Genomic DNA, 21109 nt, shown 5'->3' on the forward strand with positions numbered 1-21109 from the left:
AATCAAGGGTATAGACTCTTCTAGGAATAGACCCTTCAGATTCAAAAACCTCTGGCTCTCCCACCCGGATTTCATTAGTAACGTTGAAAAATGGTGGGCTAAAGACTTGCAAATACAAGGATCTAAGATGTTTCTTCTTCATAAAAGACTTAAGCACATTAAGTTTAGACTAAAGGAATGGAACCGGAAAGATTTTGGTAACATTTTTGAGGAAAAACAATCAGTGGAAATCAAAATTCTAGAACTCAACAAGGATCTGATAAAAGATGGATTTGATAAAGCTAAAAGTGAGCAGGCGGATAAATACCATCGAGTTTGGGAAAATTTATGCAAACAAGAGGAAATATTTTGGAGACAAAAATCCAGAATTCAATGGCTCAAGGAAGGAGAACGGAACACCAGATTTTTTCACAGATCCACAATAGCTAACAGAGCTCACAACAGAATCTCCATGATTAAAATGGAGGGAGGAGAAATTCAGACCACTCATAAAGATATTGAAACTGTGATTGTCCAACATTTTCGGAACATCACTCGGGAAAACACCCCTGACAGGGATTAGTCCATCAGGGGAATCACAGGGCATATTCCCAAACTGGTGTCTAGAGAGGACAATTTTAACCTCAATAGACCAGTTGAGGAAGAAGAGGTCAGCGAGGTTCTCAAAGATATGCAGAATGGCAAAGCTCCAGGCCCAGATGGTTTCAATGTGGATTTTTTTAAAGCATGTTGGCATATTGTCAAAGAGGACATAGTGAATGTGGTTGAGGATTCAAGGAGAAGCAAAACTATCCTGAAAGCTCTCAACACCTCCTTTATTTCACTTATTCCTAAACAGGATATTGCTCAATCTGCTGACAAGTATAGACCTATTGCCTTATGTAATGTGGTTTACAAGATAATATCCAAAGTAGTGGCTAATAGACTCAAACTTCTCCTCCCCTCGTCTGAAGAACAATCAGGTTTTGTGGAGAGAAGATAGATTCTAGACAACATTATTCAAGCACATGAAGTGGTGCACACGCTAACCAGCAAAAAAACAGGCGGGGATGCTCATGCAATTGGACATTGCCAAAGTGTGTGACAAAGTGAATTGGAATTATATCAAGAAGGTTCTCTATACCTTTGGGTTCGACCACAACTGGGTCAGATGGGTTATGGCACTAGTGTCCTCCTCCAGCGTTTCCATTCTAGTCAATGGATCCCCCTCAGAGATCTTCAATCCTTCTAGAGGCCTTAGGCAAGGAGACCCTCTTTCACCCTTCCTCTTTATTCTTGTGATGGAAGGGCTTAGGAGATCCATCAAGCAGGCCAAGGATATGGATAAAATTAGGGGTCTTCAAATTTCAGAGAACAGTTCTGTGCTGACTCATCAACAATTTGTTGATGATACCTTACTGCAAGGTGTTCCAACAGTCAAAGAGGCTTTGGCCTTTAAACAAATTCTTAAAGATTTTGCCCTGGCTACAGGTATGGAAGTCATCCTCTCTAAATCAAAAATATTCTTCTTCAACACTAACATTGCTATCCAAAGAAATATCTCAAAAATTCTTGGATTTCAACGTGATTCCCTCCCCTCTAAATATTTAGGAATACCTCTTACTACTAGACCCATGCATAAGAGTATTTGGGAAATCGTTCTTAATAAGATGCAGGATAGAGTAAATAAGTGGACCTTCCGAGCCTTGAACCTGGCCGGCAGGTTAGTTCTGACAAAGGTTGTTCTTCAATCCATCCCAGTTTTTATGTTATCAGCTCTCCCAGCTCCAAAAGGTGTCTTAGAGCAAATCAGAGACATTCAAAGAGACTTCCTGTGGGGAAAGGAGGAAACTAGAAAGAAATGGGCCCTGGTTTCCTGGGAAAAAATTTGCAAACCCAAAAGTCAGGGGGGCCTTGGCCTGGACGATCAAGAGATTCTTTGTAGAGCTCTAGGAGCCAAACTCTGGTGGAGATGGGTGCAGGAGCCAAAAGCTCAGTGGGCCAAGATATGGAAAGAGAAGTATGCCAGCTCGTGGCACAATAATGATCTCATAAGAATGTCTGGAACTATAAAAGGCTCCTACATATGGAACAGAGCCTGGGAGAACAAAATTCTAGTTCAAAAGAATAGTTTCTGGGAAATTAGAGTAGGAGATCTTGCTCTTTTTTGGGAGGACAAATGGCAGCAGGAACCAATACTGCTAACAGAGAATTTTGTAAGCCTCAAGCAGGAAACAGATGCCCAAGGGTTAATCAGAGTTAGGGATTTTTGGGATCTTGCGCAAACCCCTGAAAAATGGAGAAGCTGGAGAAACATTGAATGTGGAGAGGACAACCCCCTAAAATTCAAAGCAAAGGCTCTTGGGGACTTGCTCAAGCAAAGGATGATCTTAAAAACAGAAGGGCAAGATCAATTGAGATGGGGTAATAACAAGCAAGGAGCCTTTAATCTCAAGGAAGCTAAAGGTTTTTTACTTGGGCTGAATTATAGGGTTCCAGACAAGACCTGGACGCATCTTTGGAGGCAGCAAGGTTGGATGAAGATCAAGATTTTTATGTGGCTGGTTCATCACAAGAAAATATTGACTTGGGACAATATTAGGAGAAGGGGAATTATGGGGCCCTCTAGATGCCAGCTCTGTGAGGAGCAAGAGGATACAATGGAACATATTCTCAATAGCTACTCTTATACTGCTTGGTTTTGGGATTTGTTCTCTTCAATTTTCCAGCAATCAGATAGGGACAGAGAAAGTATCACAAATACCCTAAACCATTGGAGAAAAAACTTCAAGGAGAATGAAATCTTAAATTTGGCCTGGCCCTTCACACCCTGCTTTATTATCTGGAACGTTTGGAAAGAAAGAAATAAAAGAATTTTCAAGAATGGTAAGTCTGCAGCACAACATCTTCTTGATCTTATCTTGAAACAGATCAGAGAGACAGTGAATTCTACTGTTAATAATATTCCCTCGAATCCCCCCTCAGATGAAGAGCAGAGAATTCTCAGGCAACTAGGACTGCCAGGGATAACTCCTCAAAGTAGAAACAGAAAGGATAATACCATGGTAATAGAGAAGGACCACTGACAACCCCCACCGAAAGGCTTTCTGAAATACAACATTGATGGTGCCTCCAAAGGAAATCCGGGAACCGCTGGTTATGGAGGAGCTTTAAGGGATGAGGAGGGCAATATTATATTGATCTTCCACTACCATTTAGGTAGAGCCACTAATAACATGGCGGAAGTGATGGCATTAGAGTAGTGTCTAGAGTCTCTATCAAAGAATTAGCGCTCAAATATCATTGTGGAAGCATACTCTTAGATAACCATCAACGCAGTGAAAAGAATCAGCGGTGGTTCCAGGCCGGAAAGAGTCTCGAATCATTGGAAATTTATCCAGGTTTATCAAAGAATCCAACTGCATCTACAGGGCCTTCGAACCATAAGTTTCAACCATGTTCGATGTAATGCCAATAAACTGGCAACTTACTAGCCAATCAAGGTGCGAGCAGTGCAAAATGTGGTATGGCTAAAGAGTGGCAAGAAATTCCTCCAAGTCGTCTAAAAGCTATCTGCGAGGATCAAGCTGCGGAGGACAGGGAGGTTTTCCGATTTCGGGCGGGGTTGAATTCCACGATTTGATGTTGTCGGAGGGTACCATCTCAGCCCAGCAGGATGTACTAGAGAGGCTGAGCGTCAGGTTCGAATTCATCTTCTCCCGGATCAGCGTCAGATTTCACGGTACGAGTTGGCAGAATGGGCATTTAATGGGGTGCAACAGTAGGCATCCTCTTCCCGCTTCCGGGTTAGCTGTCCTGGCGATAGGCGGGTTTCGGTGATCGCACGACTATTAAGTGGTAAGTGGTTTTGTAATATTGAGAGCGATCCCATAGAGTGCATGACATGTGGCATGGTGGCAGTTACAGAAACCACCCTTCATCGCGCAATAAAGTGTGGTTGGGTTCGGAGCAGCGATATTGCTCCTCGCTGTCGGATCGGGCAACCGGGATGGACGGTTGGAATTTTCTGCATTGTTTAGTGGGGCTCGTCAGACCATCTCTTAGTTTTCTTTTGGCGCGTCTCGTCTCCTTTACGTTCACTGGGGGTCGGGTTTCACTGCTGACGCTGGTTGGCTCCAGGGGGTGTTTTGACCGAATTGTTGTGGTCTTTCTGTCTTTTCCTTGAGTTGGGTGCTTCCGTGAGGAAGTGGGTGGTTCCTTGTCCTAGTCAGGTGTACCTGTTCTCCTGCGATCTTTAATGACAGGTTTATGTACACTTTGTAAACTATCTTTTGAATTATTGAAATAGAAGGTTTGGCTCTTGCTTCAGCAAAAAAAAAGAAAAAAAATTTACAAACTTAAATAGTTTGAGGTTAATTAAATTATACACTAATATTTCTAACAAAGGCCATATAGTAGCTAGTTCCTGCAGCATAGTTTAAATATAGCTAAATTAAAATACAAAAACCATAAAAACATAATTTGACAAAACAATTCACTATTTTGTACAAAATTAGAGCATTTTACCCAGAAAATCTATCCATATAGTCCATGCTACCATTTAATTTATTTTTTATGAGTGAATAAAGTAGATTGATTATTGTAGTGTGAAATTAACCCATTTTGTAAAAAAAAAAATGTAGGACAGAAAAGTGTGTGCAGTGGACTGTACTATAAATATAGATAAAATAATATTTCTGGACCACTCTAGAGGTAGATAAGGTAGTATTTCTGGCATGGCCAGAGTATTAAGTCTCGAGCTTAAACTTATATGATATTGTGTGCATTAAAAGTACTTTTATTAGTATTAGTTGGTTATTTTTGTGGTTGTTGAATTGTTTAATAAAATTTGATTATAAAAAGCTACCAAACTCATTACCCAATCCATCAAAGAGGTTCTCATTATGTTGTTAAATTTTTATTTTATTGCTCACATCCATCAAAAAAGGTTCTCATTTATGTTGTTAATTTTTATTTTATTGCTCACATCCATCAAAAAGGTTCTCATTTATGTTGTTAAATTTTTATTTTATTTGTTGCCCTGGGATGGTGCAAAATCTGTTTGGACCATAAAAGTAAAGCCGGGTGTCCAAAATATGGAAGAAATAAAACTTTATGGAAGTGAAAGTTAGCTTGTTCAAGTGAAAGTTAACTTATTATCCTGCCGCTTGCCGGTATTACACATTGGATAAGTTGTTGATTCTTTAATCAGTGAAGTTAGTTTCTGACTAAAAATTAAAAATATTTTTTTAATTTAAATATTGTAAATATAAAAATATTTTATTTTATTTTTTTCTGGCGTTCTATTGGTCTTGTTCTTATTTGGCAATAATTTCGTGTTTTTGTTTTTTTTTTTTTTTTCTCAAAAGGTGGAAAAACCTATCAAACTCAGTTTGTCAAACCAATAGTGAGGACAGCCATCTCTGGCTGCTATCCGCGAATGTCAGTTGACACATCACTGTTATCAAGGAAAACCATGCCACCTGAAATAACCCGCTGGTGGCTTTCACTCCTGCCAGATGCCTCTGGTCTTGGGCCGTTAACCTGTTTCCTTACGTCCGAGAAAGACGAACTCTTAGCCAAGCAGAAGCAGTTTTAGGGCAATAATTTTGTGTTTTATTTGGCAATTGGCAATAATTTCATGTTTTTTTGGCAATAATTTCAAGGTGCTGACCACGATAAATACGAACCAAATCCTCCTCCAATGTACAAAATTTGTACTAACAACAAGGAATGCTCTTATCATAAATTGGATAAAATCGGATTCTCCAACAATCTTCGCAGTGATAATCCAGCGCACACTGAAAAGGAAATTTCGTTCTGCTTCTAAAACTCAGTCTCTCACGCAACAAATGACAGAGATGTAGACAGATGGCGACGATGGTGGCACCGTGGCACATCCCTCGAACATCAGGGACAGATTTTCGAATTTAATAACACATGTGACGTGAATGGTTGACAGTTTTTTTTAATTAAATGTTTAATTATGTGAGCCATCTACAATCCTGTTTATGAATTAATAGCCAAGGTTCAGATACAAAAGTTGGCAAGGGCTAACCAGCCATATATTGTGTATTAAATGCTGGGCCAGCTATGTATGTCAAGCACGTCATGGGGGCGCATACATATCCATGGAACGGGACTCCGGCGACCACCTTGTGTTTCCGGTGACGAGCGCGGGACCCACCAACCGCGGCCCCCCGTCTCGAACTTGCTGTTGTCGACCTCCCCTCGCGCCAAAACGCGTTCGAAATCGGTCTATAGCGGCCTCTGCAACCCGGATTGACGCTGCACATTCCTGTTACATTCTATCGATTGAAATCTGATTTTGCAGAGACCTGGAAGGAGCATCGAGACCTATATCTTCGCTATTTTCAACGAGAACCAGAAGATCCTACCGCTTTACTTTCATTTCTTTTTTGAAATTGATAAGGACCTTGAAGATGTTGCCTGTATCCTCCAGATTTAGTTGTGCCAGAATTTTGATGGAAAGAGTAAAACCTGTACAACTCGGTCTAAAATGAAGCTTACCCTCAGCGTTTCCGGGTTGTTGCTTGGACGAAGTCCAGATCATTTGAATAGGGTTTGCTGACAATGTCTTTGTATGATGACCATGGAGGGACCTCCCCTAAATTGAGATGTAACAGCAATCCTTCTCTTGGAAAAAGTTGGAACAGGATACAATTTTCACGGGGCCGGCACAGGACCTTTTAGCCTGAGAGTGAAGCGCTCTTAATGTGTCACAAGTGAAATGAAATGCCTGCATCCTTTGGTCCAGGCGAAGCAACTTGTCATTCTCATGAATTTTATTTTTGCATTTCCTTACTACTGTCTTCACACACGCAACCTTATTACTGGTTCAACCGCCTAATTACCGCCTTCGTTTAATTGCAATTACTGGCTCAAGCCAGATTATGCCTCTTTAAATGCCTCGGTATGCCTTTGTCTTTCTCTCTGTATTATCTCAGCAATGCATCTTTTGCTGGTAATTCTTGTGTCGTTTCTGGTTGTGTTCCTTCTCTACTGGTAGCGTAAAAGTAGAATTATAGGGTTTTCAATTCAATTCTTGTTTTCTTCACACCAGTCTTTTCTTTTTCTTTTCTGGCATGCTGCTAGATGAATCTTAATGTGTACATATTTGCATTTGCATTCCCACTGTAGGTAAACAGGTCCAAGGATCGATCCTGTAGGAGGGGCTTTCAATGTCTTCTTCCAGGGCAGAGTAATGATAATCAGGGCACGCGGCGGTAGCGGATGACGCGCAGCAGGAGCAGGATGATTATTACTGACTGATTAAATATTGCATAGTTCCCTGAAGTAAATATAACCAAGAGAAAATAAATTTAATTCGACTGTTCTCTCTGTTTTTAAATTGAAGCCGAAGTTAAAGGGGGTTTTACCATTTTATAATCTGCTTCCTGTTTCTGTCAAATAAATAAATCTGTGTTTTCCCCTGCTTTTTCTGGGACAATAAATAATATTGTAGATTGCTATGGAAGAATCGAGGGAATTAGGCATTATTCTTTCATTCCTGTATACATAACCATAAACATGGAGCTTTACATTCACATGATAATAATGCAAGTATTTTAGCATATAATGCGTAAAAAAATATAATGTATGATTATTGATGGGTGAATTTATATCTGAAGGGTATTGTATCACTATAATGATAAATATTTACATATTGTATGTTATTATGTGTGGAAGAATCTATCTGCTCTTTGTTATTACTTGTGAATATCAGGTACGCGAGCAATGACATGAAAAATATATAATGCATGTAAATTAACTCAAAAAGAAGGGAGTAATATATATATTTGAGTAATCTTCCAGGTCTCTGTGTCCTACACAGACAAGCTGGGATATGCGTCTGACATGTGTGACGCAAAAAAGACTTGCAGGTCTCTAAAAGGCGATTTGCCTCTTTCATTTGCTCATGTTCTTCTGCAAGTTGGAGCTGTGAGGTCTATTGATGTGCAGCTGAAGGGTAAATTTGAGATTTTAAGGAATTCCAATTTCTTGTTAGGATTTGCAAATTAATTTTTTTGTTTTTTCAAACAGCGGTGTGTTTTTTAATTGTTCATTTCACTGAAATTATGGCCCAAAGAGGAGGGTTGTTGGTAAGTCAAAGGAAAGGGAAGACTACCATTATTGTTGTTGTTCCATTTTCTCTCAACTGACTAGTCTTTGTTAGTATTTCATCTGTTGCAAGTGCAATGTTGAAAAAAAGTGTTGTACAGGTTCAAGAGAAGAAATATATATCATGGAAGTATGTATATCAAGGCATCAAATGTTGGAAAACCAAGCTAAATGGGAAGAGAATGCTTTTTGAACATGTAATTTCTGCCATTGTCAATATAAGAGCACCTGTTACTAAGTTAAGGGCTATTTGTTAGCCTTTAATTGTGGACTTCGAGATGTAAAGTAATGAGTGCATATAAATGAAAAGAAATTGAAAGAGAGGATAATGCTTACTTAGGGAGCTGGCAGCGACAAGTAGGAAAAACAAGAATGAGAATCCTCTTCCATTCTTGAGGTAGTCCTCTAGCAAATTTGGGAATGGAACTTCGATTCAACCAGCAAGGAAGAGGCTGACACCAAATGGTGGTCTAGTGGACAAGACATTTCAATAAGAGAGGTGAGATGAGGTTGATCTTACCATTGGATTTTTCTTTCAACAATTTCAAATCCATTACATTTAATGTTGCATGCTCTCCTTTGTTTATTGAGATGTGCAGAGCTCTAGTACACTAGGCTTTGACTACGTAAGTAGGAGGTGAATAAAATCCTAGAGCCTATTCAATTATCATGGTCCTCATCCAATGTCATTTTTGTTTCTAATGGATGGACCGGCGCAACATGCCATCCACTCATCAATTTCATGATGATTTCTTTGAATGGACCAATGTTCTTAAAATCATTGAATGTTCTTGGAAAATACAAATTTGCACAATATATGGGTGAGTTGTTCATTAAAGTTCATATAAATGTTGATTCTTGTGTACAAATTATTACAATAATGCACATGTTTGCAAGGCCACTAACAGGATTGTGTAAGATAAATCCATATATACACCTTGCGTCGCTCATTCTTTTAATTTAGCATTTTAATCCATTGTTTTAGTTGTGACATGGATGGGAAGTCTTATTGATGATGCACATCATATCTGCGATTTTGTACAAAATCGTACTAATGCCCTCTCAATCTATAAAGGATACACATATCTATCATTGTTGAAGATTGAAAATATTTGGTTAGTCTCCTCATTCATCATGCTTAAGAGGTTGAGAGAGGTCAAGAACACTCTTGGAGCCATTGTTATTTTAGAGTTTTGGTCCTTTAGGATAAAGACGAATCAAATTTCTTCAAACAAGGTCAAAGATATAGTGTTAGATGATTGTTGGTGGAAGCGAGTAGAGCTTGCCATCAAGATTGTGGATTCTATCATTAATTTGTTGTAGTTTACAGGCACGAACCAACCCATCCTAGGAAATGTTTATGAGGGGTGGAATTCCATGATCGAGTTCATGATGATTTTTATTTTACATAATGAGTTGCTTAAGTACAAGTTATCAACAAGGACCTTGTGATAGCCCCTGGGTAATACCCCCCTCATTGTAAACCTTGTAATTATGTAATCTTAATGAAAAACCAGCTTGAGTAGTGGGACACGGATTCCAAAGTTTGAGAAAGGAAAACACTTGGGATTTAAGGAGAATTGGATTATTTCTTATAGCTAGGGAAGGCTAGAAGAGATGCCATTAAATGAGACTAGTTATAACAATCAATGAGGTAGGAAAGATGACAGAGAGTCCGTAATTCCTTTGATGAGTTTGCAAGGCAAAACAGGGCAAAAATTTAAAGAAGAGGATGGGTTGTGCTGGCAGATTTGACAAGCCAAGTCAACCAACAGGAACATGGTTGGGGAAGCTGACACAAGAAATCCTCACGACCAAGCAAAAAGCAATGAGAACAGTTGGGCACCAAGGAGGAGAGGGAGTCAAAACGGTTATAGAGAGTATCAAAGGACCATTGCAACAAAGCACATAAGGGGAAGGAACATATGGTGAAAAAGGAAGAAGGAAAACAATATGAGCACAACCAAGAAGGGGAATAAAAAATCTCACCGTTGCTACAAGAGTTGAGAAGCAAGAAGTACTTTGGTTGAGCATTGCAAGGTTGGAAGAACATCTCTTGGGTGAGGGAAGCAATCTTTGGATTCCTTGGATAGTTGAAGGGTGGAGATGGATGATCTTTGGATTCCCTTGATAGCTGGGGTGGCGGTCAAGCTCTTGGCTTTCCAGTAAAGATAGTTATGAATCTTTCTTGCTTGTTTCATGGTTCTTGCAATGTATTTTGGATTCCCAAGCTTGGGTGGAACCACTGTGTATGCTTGCGTCACTAAGGGTGGAGGTGTCGACCTATGGATTACCTTGTGTTATTGAGGGTGGATGTGTCAACCTTTGGATCCATTTGTGTTGCTGAGGGTGGAGGTGTCAACCTCTAAATTCCCTTTTTTGGTTGGTGGGTGGAGACTGAGAGGTCTCTGGATTCCATATTTCAGCCTGTGGAAAGAGTAGTTGGTGGGTGGAGGTGTTGGGGCCTCTGGAGTCCATGTTTTCACGTGGCAGCATGGATTGAATCCTTTGAGCAATCCTTCTCAAACTATGGAATCTAGCTCAAGGGTGATTTGTTGCGAGAAAGACTGCAATGCCGACCAATCTAAGGTTGGGTGGAGAGTTGAAATACCAGTCACAGTTTCCAACAACTTGAACATAATAAGATAAGTTACTTATTGTGTACTTATCATATTGAAAGGATGAGTATTCTTGCTATGATGACTCGTTCTTGTATTAGCATTGTTAATGTAGGAATATGTTGTTCTTGTTTGTCTATGATGAGATGTTGTATGTATGCGTGTAATTCTCATGGTCATGAAGGGCATGGAGACCTTGTGTGTGTAAGCTAATACATTCATAATGTGCAAAGATGATCGCATGATCCCTTGTGACTACAAAATGTGGTTGACTATGCTATTACAACATGGGAATTCCACCATTTTGGTTACTGGTAATCTAGTAGATGGTGGAGGGAGCCAGTGTGGCTTCACCCTACATCAACTAGAGGGTACTCGAATTTCAATGGTTAGTTGAGGCCTATTTCGGCTCGACAGGTGTCAAATTTCCATAATGAGGGCTCAATTGCTAGCGTGGGGCCCTGGCGAGAGGACCCAGCTTGTTGGGCACTCAATTCCTCGGAGGGTCATTGACCGATGACGTAGTGGATTGATTATCGTCACATGCATGAAGTTGTATGCATAGAGCAGAAGTCCTTGAAGAGTGTGGGATACTTTCCTTGTTGTCATACTAGGTGAAGAAATCTAATGGTTGTCAGTGTTAAGTTATGTTGGCCTAACTAGGGTATTTCTCAGTCGAGGTAAGTCGACTAGTAGGGATTTGACTAGTTTGTCTAGGCAAAGTGAGTCAACTAGTTGGGTGGGATCCACTAGTCAAGGTTGGCTTCCATGGCCAAGACATGTTGGAAGGAATCCAGTGATCGACAAAGTATTGTCTAGGACTTGGGGTCTTACATCTGAATTCCTATCTTCAAAAGGAATGAAACCAATTGACACTAATAAGATACGGCAAGCGGAGAGAAGTTGGACCAACTATGCAATTAGTAGGCCTAATTGGCCAAGCACCCCCAATTTAAAGCCAACACTTCAAAATTGGAAAATTAGGCTAAAAAATGAAGAAGTCATCATTTGGATGAAAAATTTAAACAGACCCTGCCTTTTTTTTATGGCGCTTCAAAGGAAAATCTAGGCAAAGCAGGAGCTAGTGGCATCCTCCTAGAACCAGGTGGAATTAACCCTATCACCTATGAATGGGGACTTGGGAAAAACACAAACAACAAGGCAGAGGCCTACGGTATGTTGTTGGGCACAATCATCCTAAGAAAAAGGAATATTCAGAATCTAGTCATAATGGGTGACTCGACTATAATCATTCAAGATATGACTAAAAGAAGCAACCCAACAAATGCTTCTTTGTGCCAATCCATAACAAGAATCAGACAAAATCTTTTAAATTTGGGCCATGTTTCCTTCAAGCACATTCTAAGAGAAAACAACAACTCAGCTAACACCTAGGCCAACTTGGCAGTAGCAAGGCCTCCTGGTGAATCTCGTATTCTTCATGACATTATACATATTCCAATTCCATAAAATATCCTTCATACCAATCATGTCATTGTCACATCGATATATGGATAGGAATTTGACTAAAGCTATAAATAATCCTCCTTCTGTGAAAATAGATCTCTCTCAAATCCTTCTCGTACCCCTCTCCCGCTCCTGCTCAATTTCCAAGTCTGAAGAGCTCCCTCAGTTTTCTCGTGACTCCTCCTCGACCTTATCCTCTCCTTTGTTTTCTCCTTTATATTTGCCTCTCTTTCGCTACATCCTTCATCTTCTGTCGTGGCTTCCTCTTCGCGCATCAACCTCCCTTTGATTCTTTGTTTGCCTTTCTCTCCCTCTCCCGCAGGCCTGCTTTCAATCTATCCAACATCCCTCATGTTCTTTTGCTTGTCTCATCAACTCCAAGCTGCTCTCTACCTCATCTCTCATCCTTTGTCATCTTATTCAATATCTACCAAGATGGAGCACTCTCTGCGGATCTCTCATCCTCCTCCCTGTCAAAGCGATCCCTTGTTATCTCCAGACGTCAGAGAAGAGCTAAGCCACCGCTCTACTCAACAATGGAAATGAATCCTCTTGATAGAGCTTCCGAAAATGACAAGTGTGTAGTATGTAGAGAAAATAAATTTATGATAGATCAGATCCGCGAAACAATGAAGGATATAAGGCAGCAATCGAAGTCAGAGAATTCTTTTATGATAAGGCATCTTACTGAGCAGAATATTGAAATTGCTTCGCTCAAGAACAAGTGCTCACACCTTGAGGAATCAATCAACTATCTCAAGGGACTCATCATAAACCAAACTGGAGAGAACTCAAACTACCAGTGCAGCAGGATCAAGTCTCAGCAAAAACCATTAGTCAACTAGTTCTAGAAGATCACAACAGTGATACTAATGCAACATTCTCAACAATTATCATAAGTTTTTCACATGTTATGTAAATGTAATTTTTTTCTTAATCAGTTTGTAAGACAATATAAGCATAATGCAGTAGGAAATCCGAACAATTTTGGATCCAATGCTTGGGGTATTCGGGACTGCGCTCCCTCTTCTTCCTCTAAAAGTGAGTTAATCTCCAAAAAACTATTTGTAGTGGGAGCTTGCTCCATTTTCCTTTTGGAATAGAAATCTCAATATCCGAACTTGTTAAAACAAAAAATTGCAGGTGCATATTTAAGCCAAAAGGGCACTACAACAAACTCATAATTCCCATACCTCGTTTGGAAGGTGGTTTTATATATGTCTTCGTCTTTAATGCACACTTGATGATATCCATATCTTAAATCGATCTTAGAAAATATTGTTTCTCCTCTTAATTGATCAAATAGATCGTCGATTCGTGGTAAGGAAAAAGTTGTTCTTAATGGTTACTTTACTCAATTCCCTGTGATCGATGCACAACCTTAGTGTGCCATCCTTTTTCTTTGCGAATAACAGTGGTGCTCCCCATGGCGACACACCTAGCATTATGTAACCCTTGTCCAACATCCCCCAGAACTGCAATTCCAGCTCAATTAATTTTGGAGTGCTCATTATGTATGGAGCCTTGGTTACTGGTGGTATCCCTAGTAGGAATTCAATAGAAAAATCCACCTCTCTGTGAGGAGGAAAACCTAACATCTCTTCAGGAAATACAACTTGAAATTGGTTTAAGATGGGATACTTCATTAGAATGTCCTGGTCATCCCCTTCATTGTTGCCATTAGGATCAACACTGTTAATAATTTGAACAACAAATAAAATTCATCCTTTCCTACTACTTATTTTGGCTTGCATAACTATAGTCAACCTTATTGATGTGGGTTTTAATTTTCCCCACAATATCCTCCTTTCTCTAGACTCATCTAAGCACTTGATTTCCTTCTCAAAGAAATCTAGCTTGGTGCGATGCATATACAACTAGTCCATTCTTAACAATACATTGTACAATCCTAATTGAAATACATTAAAATTTTCTACTATTGGCATGCCACTCACCTAAAACGGGCATACTTTTCCCCAATACTCGACTCTTTTCCTTGTTAGTGTTGTACTGGACCATTCCAATCCTCATCTCTTCTGGCTTGTGGTGTCTCCTTAGGTGCTATCATACACATACATAACTTGTTAGAGTAAGCAAAATTCAAATGCATAACTTAACCATTACCATGGCCTGTATTGAGAGTCTGTTAAGATAGGGCTTGTTGAAACGACACTTCAAGTTAGTAAATCCAAGTCAACAATAGTATATCAAACCATTAACACCATGCTACATGCATAAATCACAATGGAACCACCTCAAGCAGCTCATATAGTCAATCCAGACAACCATAACGCTTTTTAACACTTATGACGCTGCTCTAAAGTCTCACTTAGTCTCCAAAGGTCCAACGTTGAACCTTTGCTCTATTAACTCTATAGCATAACTTCTATTCTATCCCCAAAGGTCCAATATTTGAACCTCTAGCTCTGGTGCCACTATGTAACGCTTCCTTCCACCACCTAGCCTACACCAACTCAGCGGAAATTGTTACTTTTTCTTAACCCGACCTTCATGGTTTTGTCATTGGAGTGGGGTCATAAAATTCATCATTCTTTCAACTTATTCATCTAGAAACAAACATTATTGTCACATTCATCTTATCAATACCTTCCCGACGACACAAACCTTGACCCGCCCCGACTTACAAGTTAACATATATGGTCATTTAGTGTTGACCCATTGACTTTAGTGGTGGCCTGTACATGTTTCCCACATAGCTTCTTACATGTAGCCTAAGTGGTTGTTCTGCCACTATGGTTAGACCCACACATAACAATCGCACTAGTGGATGGTTAGAAGTTAGCCTATTTCTCTAAAATATCAGGCATAACACTAGACGAAGCTCTGACCTCACCCTGATTGACTGCCAATGAGCTTGACTAGGCTACAACCTGACCTGCTCCTAGGCCCCGACCCAACCACGACTAGCAGACCCTTCCCGACTTTAACAGTTCTGACTCACATCCGACCCCGACTTGCCTGACCTAGACGACTATCCTGACCCCCTAACTCAGCAGGTCCTGCAGGCGATTCTTGATCTGTTTTCTAAGCATTCCTTCCAACACGTCTTACTGGGATTTTGCATGGCTAGAACTATGCATAACTTATCCACGTCTAGATTCCTTCCAACATGTCTTGGCCATGGAAGCCAACCTTGACTAGTGGATCCCACCCAACTAGTTGACTCACTTTGCCTAGACAAACCAGTCAAATCCCTACTAGTCGACTTACCTCGACTGAGAAATACCCTAGTTAGGCCAACATAACTTAACACTGACAACCATTAGATTTCTTCACCTAGTATGACAACAAGGAAAGTATCCCACACTCTTCAAGGACTTCTGCTCTATGCATACAACTTCATGCATGTGACGATAATCAATCCACTACGTCATCGGTCAATGACCCTCCGAAGAATTGAGTGCCCAACAAGCTGGGTCCTCTCGCCAGGGCCCCACGCTAGCAATTGAGCCCTCATTATGGAAATTTGACACCTGTCGAGCCGAAATAGGCCTCAACTAACCATTGAAATTCGAGTACCCTCTAGTTGATGTAGGGTGAAGCCACACTGGCTCCCTCCACCATCTACTAGATTACCAGTAACCAAAATGGTGGAATTCCCATGTTGTAATAGCATAGTCAACCACATTTTGTAGTCACAAAGGATCATGCGATCATCTTTGCACATTATGAATGTATTAGCTTACACACACAAGGTCTCCATGCCCTTCATGACCATGAGAATTACACGCATACATACAACATCTCATCATAGACAAACAAGAACAACATATTCCTACATTAACAATGCTAATACAAGAACGAGTCATCATAGCAAGAATACTCATCCTTTCAATATGATAAGTACACAATAAGTAACTTATCTTATTATGTTCAAGTTGTTGGAAACTGTGACTGGTATTTCAACTCTCCACCCAACCTTAGATTGGTCGGCATTGCAGTCTTTCTCGCAACAAATCACCCTTGAGCTAGATTCCATAGTTTGAGAAGGATTGCTCAAAGGATTCAATCCATGCTGCCACGTGAAAACATGGACTCCAGAGGCCCCAACACCTCCACCCACCAACTACTCTTTCCACAGGCTGAAATATGGAATCCAGAGACCTCTCAGTCTCCACCCACCAACCAAAAAAGGGAATTTAGAGGTTGACACCTCCACCCTCAGCAACACAAATGGATCCAAAGGTTGACACATCCACCCTCAATAACACAAGGTAATTCATAGGTCGACACCTCCACCCTTAGTGACGCAAGCATACACAGTGGTTCCACCCAAGCTTGGGAATCCAAAATACATTGCAAGAACCATGAAACAATCAAGAAAGATTCATAACTATCTTTACTGGAAAGCCAAGAGCTTGACCGCCACCCCAGCTATCAAGGGAATCCAAAGATCATCCATCTCCACCCTTCAACTATCCAAGGAATCCAAAGACTGCTTCCCTCACCCAAGAGATGTTCTTCCAACCTTGCAATGCTCAACCAAAGTACTTCTTGCTTCTCAACTCTTGTAGCAACGGTGAGATTTTTTATTCCCCTTCTTGGTTGTGCTCATATTGTTTTCCTTCTTCCTTTTTCACCATATGTTCCTTCCCCTTATGTGCTTTGTTGCAATGGTCCTTTGATACTCTCTATAACCGTTTTGACTCCCTCTCCTCCTTGGTGCCCAACTGTTGTCATTGCTTTTTGCTTGGTCGTGAGGATTTCTTGTGTCAGCGTCCCCAACCATGTTCCTGTTGGTTGACTTGGCTTGTCAAATCTGCCAGCACAACCCATCCTCTTCTTTAAATTTTTGCCCTGTTTTGCCTTGCAAACTCATCAAAGGAATTACGGACTCTCTGTCATCTTTCCTACCTCATTGATTGTTATAACTAGTCTCATTTAATGGCATCTCTTCTAGCCTTCCCTAGCTATAAGAAATAATCCAATTCTCCTTAAATCCCAAGTGTTTTCCTTTCTCAAACTTTGGAATCCGTGTCCCACTACTCAAGCTGGTTTTTCATTAAGATTACATAATTACAAGGTTTACAATGAGGGGGGTATTACCCAGGGGCTATCACAAGGTCCTTGTTGATAACTTGTACTTAAGCAACTCATTATGTAAAATAAAAATCGTCATGAACTCGATCATGGAATTCCACCCCTCATAAACATTTCCTAGGATGGGTTGGTTCGTGCCTGTAAACTACAACAAATTAATGATAGAATCCACAATCTTGATGGCAAGCTCTACTCGCTTCCACCAACAATCATCTAACACTATATCTTTGACCTTGTTTGAAGAAATTTGATTCATCTTTATCCTAAAGGACCAAAACTCTAAAATAACAATGGCTCCAAGAGTGTTCTTGACCTCTCTCAACCTCTTAAGCATGATGAATGAGGAGACTAACCAAATATTTTCAATCTTCAACAATGATAGATATGTGTATCCTTTATAGATTGAGAGGGCATTAGTACGATTTTGTACAAAATCGCAGATATGATGTGCATCATCAATAAGACTTCCCATCCATGTCACAACTAAAACAATGGATTAAAATGCTAAATTAAAAGAATGAGCGACGCAAGGTGTATATATGGATTTATCTTACACAATCCTGTTAGTGGCCTTGCAAACATGTGCATTATTGTAATAATTTGTACACAAGAATCAACATTTATATGAACTTTAATGAACAACTCACCCATATATTGTGCAAATTTGTATTTTCCAAGAACATTCAATGCTTTTAAGAACATTGGTCCATTCAAAGAAATCATCATGAAATTGATGAGTGGATGGCATGTTGCGTCGTTCCATCCATTAGAAACAAAAATGACATTGGATGAGGACCATGATAATTGAATAGGCTCTAGGATTTTATTCACCTCCTACTTACGTAGTCAAAGCCTAGTGTACTAGAGCTCTGCACATCTCAATAAACAAAGGAGAGCATGCAACATTAAATGTAATGGATTTGAAATTGTTGAAAGAAAAATCCAATGGTAAGATCAACCTCATCTCACCTCTCTTATTGAAATGTCTTGTCCACTAGACCACCATTTGGTGTCAGCCTCTTCCTTGCTGGTTGAATCGAAGTTCCATTCCCAAATTTGCTAGAGGACTACCTCAAGAATGGAAGAGGATTCTCATTCTTGTTTTTCCTACTTGTCGCTGCCAACTCCCTAAGTCAGCATTATCCTCTCTTTCAATTTCTTTTCATTTATATGCACTCATTACTTTACATCTCGAAGTCCACAATTAAAGGCTAACAAATAGCCCTTAACTTAGTAACAGGTGCTCTTATATTGACAATGGCAGAAATTACATGTTCAAAAAGCATTCTCTTCCCATTTAGCTTGGTTTTCCAACATTTGATGCCTTGATACATACTTCCATGATATATATTTCTTCTCTTGAACCTGTACAACACTGTTTTTTTCAACATTGCACTTGCAACAGATGAAATACTAACAAAGACTAGTCAGTTGAGAGAAAATGGAACAACAACAATAATGGTAGTCTTCCCTTTCCTTTGACTTACCAACAACCCTCCTCTTTGGGCCATAATTTCAGTGAAATGAACAATTAAAAAACACACCGCTGTTTGAAAAAACAAAAAAATTAATTTGCAAATCCTAACAAGAAATTGGAATTCCTTAAAATCTCAAATTTACCCTTCAGCTGCACATCAATAGACCTCACAGCTCCAACTTGCAGAAGAACATGAGCAAATGAAAGAGGCAAATCGCCTTTTAGAGACCTGCAAGTCTTTTTTGCGTCACACATGTCAGACGCATATCCCAGCTTGTCTGTGTAGGACACAGAGACCTGGAAGATTACTCAAATATATATATTACTCCCTTCTTTTTGAGTTAATTTACATGCATTATATATTTTTCATGTCATTGCTCGCGTACCTGATATTCACAAGTAATAACAAAGAGCAGATAGATTCTTCCACACATAATAACATACAATATGTAAATATTTATCATTATAGTGATACAATACCCTTCAGATATAAATTCACCCATCAATAATCATACATTATATTTTTTTACGCATTATATGCTAAAATACTTGCATTATTATCATGTGAATGTAAAGCTCCATGTTTATGGTTATGTATACAGGAATGAAAGAATAATGCCTAATTCCCTCGATTCTTCCATAGCAATCTACAATATTATTTATTGTCCCAGAAAAAGCAGGGGAAAACACAGATTTATTTATTTGACAGAAACAGGAAGCAGATTATAAAATGGTAAAACCCCCTTTAACTTCGGCTTCAATTTAAAAACAGAGAGAACAGTCGAATTAAATTTATTTTCTCTTGGTTATATTTACTTCAGGAAACTATGCAATATTTAATCAGTCAGTAATAATCATCCTGCTCCTGCTGCGCGTCATCCGCTACCGCCGCGTGCCCTGATTATCATTACTCTGCCCTGGAAGAAGACATTGAAAGCCCCTCCTACAGGATCGATCCTTGGACCTGTTTACCTACAGTGGGAATGCAAATGCAAATATGTACACATTAAGATTCATCTAGCAGCATGCCAGAAAAGAAAAAGAAAAGACTGGTGTGAAGAAAACAAGAATTGAATTGAAAACCCTATAATTCTACTTTTACGCTACCAGTAGAGAAGGAACACAACCAGAAACGACACAAGAATTACCAGCAAAAGATGCATTGCTGAGATAATACAGAGAGAAAGACAAAGGCATACCGAGGCATTTAAAGAGGCATAATCTGGCTTGAGCCAGTAATTGCAATTAAACGAAGGCGGTAATTAGGCGGTTGAACCAGTAATAAGGTTTCGTGTGTGAAGACAGTAGTAAGGAAATGCAAAAATAAAATTCATGAGAATGACAAGTTGCTTCGCCTGGACCAAAGGATGCAGGCATTTCATTTCACTTGTGACACATTAAGAGCGCTTCACTCTCAGGCTAAAAGGTCCTGTGCCGGCCCCGTGAAAATTGTATCCTGTTCCAACTTTTTCCAAGAGAAGGATTGCTGTTACATCTCAATTTAGGGGAGGTCCCTCCATGGTCATCATACAAAGACATTGTCAGCAAACCCTATTCAAATGATCTGGACTTCGTCCAAGCAACAACCCGGAAACGCTGAGGGTAAGCTTCATTTTAGACCGAGTTGTACAGGTTTTACTCTTTCCATCAAAATTCTGGCACAACTAAATCTGGAGGATACAGGCAACATCCTCAAGGTCCTTATCAATTTCAAAAAAGAAATGAAAGTAAAGCGGTAGGATCTTCTGGTTCTCGTTGAAAATAGCGAAGATATAGGTCTCGATGCTCCTTCCAGGTCTCTGCAAAATCAGATTTCAATCGATAGAATGTAACAGGAATGTGCAGCGTCAATCCGGGTTGCAGAGGCCGCTATAGACCGATTTCGAACGCGTTTTGGCGCGAGGGGAGGTCGACAACAGCAAGTTCGAGACGGGGGGCCGCGGTTGGTGGGTCCCGCGCTCGTCACCGGAAACGCAAGGTGGTCGCCGGAGTCCTGTTCCATGGATATGTATGCGCCCCCATGACGTGCTTCACATACATAACTGGCCCAGCATTTAATACACAATATATGGCTGGTTAGCCCTTGCCACAAAAGTTCGCCCCTTCCTTACTGGACCACGCATGTACTATCCGTCGTTAATGTTTTATTTAATTTCACAATTATTTTATTAATATGATTAATCATAGTGTTTAAAAAAAATGTGAGAACATGTTATTCTAATTTGTACAAAAGTCATATTTTTAGGTAGACTAACTAATATATTTCAAATGTAAATGCAAAATTAATTATATTCAATGCAACATTAACTGCATGTTTAATTTGGAGAATACAATTTTTATATAATATAATTGCTTTGGAGCTAGT

The 21109-nt window shown here is 39.8% G+C and overlaps 1 long non-coding RNA gene across 1 annotated transcript; it reads right to left on the reverse strand.

Annotated features, from left to right (window-relative positions):
- Positions 1–19502: 19502 nt before the first annotated feature.
- Positions 19503–20826, reverse strand: LOC149185134 (uncharacterized). Its single transcript, XR_016257822.1, has 2 exons — positions 19852–20826; positions 19503–19716 (listed from the first exon to the last, which is right to left on the reverse strand). It is a non-coding gene; the product is annotated as an uncharacterized LOC149185134 (long non-coding RNA).
- Between the last annotated feature and the right edge of the window lie 283 nt (positions 20827–21109).

Source organism: Pinus tabuliformis, chromosome 3_2 (genome assembly GCF_031772625.1).
Source record: "Pinus tabuliformis cultivar Carrire ecotype Pingquan chromosome 3_2, CPIR1, whole genome shotgun sequence".
NCBI lineage: Eukaryota > Viridiplantae > Streptophyta > Pinopsida > Pinales > Pinaceae > Pinus > Pinus tabuliformis.